We start from the raw sequence: 2,218 nt of genomic DNA, 5'->3' as shown, positions 1-2,218 counted from the left end.
TCCATAGTTGCCTTCACCATCTTGAAGTAGTTCTGGGCTGTCACTTCCAAATCCATGAGCTTCTACTGGCCGTAGTTTTACAATCCGTATTCATCCCAACGCGCAAGTAGGTCTTGATCGCCTTTGTCATCAATTGCTTGAATGGCCTCTCGGATCTTCTCACCTTGAGGAATTGCCTTAATGACAGGGACCGGTTGGCTGACGTTGTACTTGCGCACCACCAATGGGCCCACCACTTCCACACTTGGTGGCTCCAGTCTGTCCAGAAGAGGTCTTGTTGTGCTACTGCTATAAGGCCCGCTGAGGATCTCCATGTGGCACAGCTTCACCGCGCGCACCTTCTTTCCTTCCCTGATGCAATTCTGGATGCGCTTCGCTTCTTTCAGCTCCTTCTTTGACACTTCTTTCTTCTCAGCTCGCTTTGATAATCCTATCCGTTTCGGTGGGGAGCCAAACACAATCGGGGCGTCGGCGCTGCCAGCATTATTCGCCGCTAGCTTCTTCTTCGGTGCTGAGATTTTTTTGTGTACAATTTCTGTTTCGGCCTCCCTTTCCTTCGAGACTTCAGAGGTGGTAGCTTTACGAGCCGGGTCTTCCTCCTCTTGGTCCGACGTTAACGTAATGGGCTGGTCTTCGTCAAGTATCTTATTCCCGCACGGTTCTCCAGAAGACAGTTGAGAAATAGTGACGCTGTTGGTGACAGAACTTGCGACAGGTTAGGGAAAACGCTGGGTGTTGCTTCTGGCTCAATACCCGCGAAGTCTTCTAGCTGACCGGTGTGTATAGCAGTATGAAAACCCTCGAGCCACTTCATTGCTAGTCGAAAGGTTGTGGACGGCTGTAGAGACATCACGTCGATGATTTTCTCAAAGAGCTGCTTGCTGCGGCTGTACTTGGTGTCTCTGTCAATTGCCGGTAGAGCTCGGATGGGTTGGCAGTTCACCCGGGTGGGGTCCACTAGCAGGAGACGTCTCCTGTTTCAATGTTGTTAGCTGGACTCTGTACGATCCACCTCGTTTAAAAACGTCCTCATCGGCGGACCACTGTCTCTTGATTTTTTTTTACTGCGAAGGACATGATGTGTCTGCATGGTAGAAGACACGTCTGCCTGAAAATACAGTCACACGTACAGAGCTACAACAGAAAACAACTGTCAATTTCCAAACAGAACATAATACCATAGACCGAAAAATACACAAAACACGTACCCCCGCATTACCGTGGTATGTTTACCCAGTTGCAGGATTGTTAGCGTCGTCCTCATATCGTCCACTTCAATGTCGTAGGATGCATTCAAACCCAAGGCCAATTTGTGCTGCTCTTCCACCATCTTAAATGCGTAGTTGCTCAGCTGCATTGCTAAAGCAGTCGGCTCCGGGTCTTCGTACATTGGAGGCCGGCTACCAACGCGATAGAATTCAGCTACATACCGTTCCTCCGCATAATTCTGCATCGTAATCAACATGGAGACCGGCTCGTCAGTCGTGAAATTGCCATTTACAATCTCCTTGACTCGTCCCCACTTCGACTCCAACCGGTTGTTAGTATTGTTCTTTAAGTGCGGCACACCGCCACGCTTGAACATCACCCATTCTTCGGTAGTCGTGTCCCAGTGTTTCATGAAACTTTTGCACAGCAAATTGTCTTCATCTTTGCCGACCGTCTCCAGAAGCGCGCCCTTAACGTCATCGTATTCCTGTTGAGATTCCGCGTTTACCAGTCCTTTCATGATCACCTTTAACTGCTTAGTCTCCAGTCTGCCAGCTCCACCCAAACGAGAGCACTGCTTCTTCAACCAAGTTTCCACGTGCCAGCGTCATAGCAACTGCGTTGCATTAGGCCACCCCTCATTCAGCACTTCCTTTTCGTGGAGAGCCTTGTCCGTCATTACCACTCTGATCTTGGGCCAATCCGGATTGGTTTTTCTTGAAAACGTTCACAGCTAGAGCTAAATTTGGTTTCTCTTCTGTCAGTACCAGCGCATGCTGCACATACTGGCCCTACCAACACACAAAACAGAATATAAGTTAGTTCTGTATTTTTTTGGGTAGTACTCTTCACTCAGTTTTTACCTTCCCAAACACATCATGAACTGCGAAACTAAAGCGTTTGTAGCGGTTTGCGTTGGTTCCATGCGTCGAATCACCAGACACTTCGGGAAACGCTGCAAACAACCGCTTTGCTTGCAGACTGAATGTCACGACTCGACCACGTTACT

The sequence above is a fragment of the Phytophthora infestans genome, genomic scaffold (genome assembly GCF_000142945.1).
Source record: "Phytophthora infestans T30-4 supercont1.82 genomic scaffold, whole genome shotgun sequence".
Classification (NCBI taxonomy): domain Eukaryota; phylum Oomycota; class Peronosporomycetes; order Peronosporales; family Peronosporaceae; genus Phytophthora; species Phytophthora infestans.
This window is presented reverse-complemented; position numbering follows the sequence as displayed.